Source organism: Camelina sativa, chromosome 13 (genome assembly GCF_000633955.1).
Source record: "Camelina sativa cultivar DH55 chromosome 13, Cs, whole genome shotgun sequence".
Taxonomy (NCBI): Eukaryota; Viridiplantae; Streptophyta; class Magnoliopsida; order Brassicales; family Brassicaceae; genus Camelina; species Camelina sativa.
In genome coordinates this window covers 9808054-9809000 of record NC_025697.1, presented here as the reverse complement: position 1 = coordinate 9809000, position 947 = coordinate 9808054, and positions in this window count along the sequence as shown.

Below are 947 nucleotides of genomic sequence, written 5' to 3'. Positions count from 1 at the left end.
TATATATATATATATATATATATATATATATATATATATATATATATATATATCATTATTAAATAATTTAGGGATGCATATATTTTAATCTCAAGATTTAGACAGAGCTATTATTACAAAAGTGATTAAAAATAAATCATAATTGATGAAAAAAATAAGATCCAACTCTTATTTAGCAAGTTTAAGAGGCAACACTTGTTGGATAGGTGTCAATAGATGATGGTGTAGTATCTATATATAATAGCAAACTAACTTTTTGTGTCAACTTTAATCCAACAGATGATATTAGTTCTACTTTTCCATCTAACGGTTTAAATTATTAATGACTCCAACAGTTGCAAATTATTAATCGTGTCTTTTCAACGCACCCCCATCTTTCAAAAATCACACCTCTTAATTTTTGCATCTCTTTGTTGTACCTCCATGTTTCAAAAATCACATCCATTAATTTTTACACCTTTTTATTTTACACCTCTATGTCTTGCACCTATTTGTTGTACCTCTATGTTTCACATCTATTAATTTTTACACCTTTTTATTTTACACCTCAATGTCTTACACCTCTTTGTTTATTATATATATAAACTTTTCTAAACTACATAAACAATTTCGAAAAATTGTTTTCTGAGTATTTTCAAAACTTACAAGTTAAGAAATAAAATCTAAATAATTGTTTTATTGAAGTGTTTTTCAACTAACAAGCATCAATCTCTAATTCAAGGTAATTTTATATTTTCAATGTGAATAACCTGTTAGTGTTTCTTCACCAAACCTGTTTTCGAAAAATTGTTTTCTGAGTATTTTCAAAACTTACAAGTTAAGAAATAAAATCTAAATAATTGTTTTATTGAAGTGTTTTTCAACTAACAAGCATCAATCTCTAATTCAAGGTAATTTTATATATTCAATGTGAATAACCTGTTAGTGTTTCTTCACCAAACCTGTTT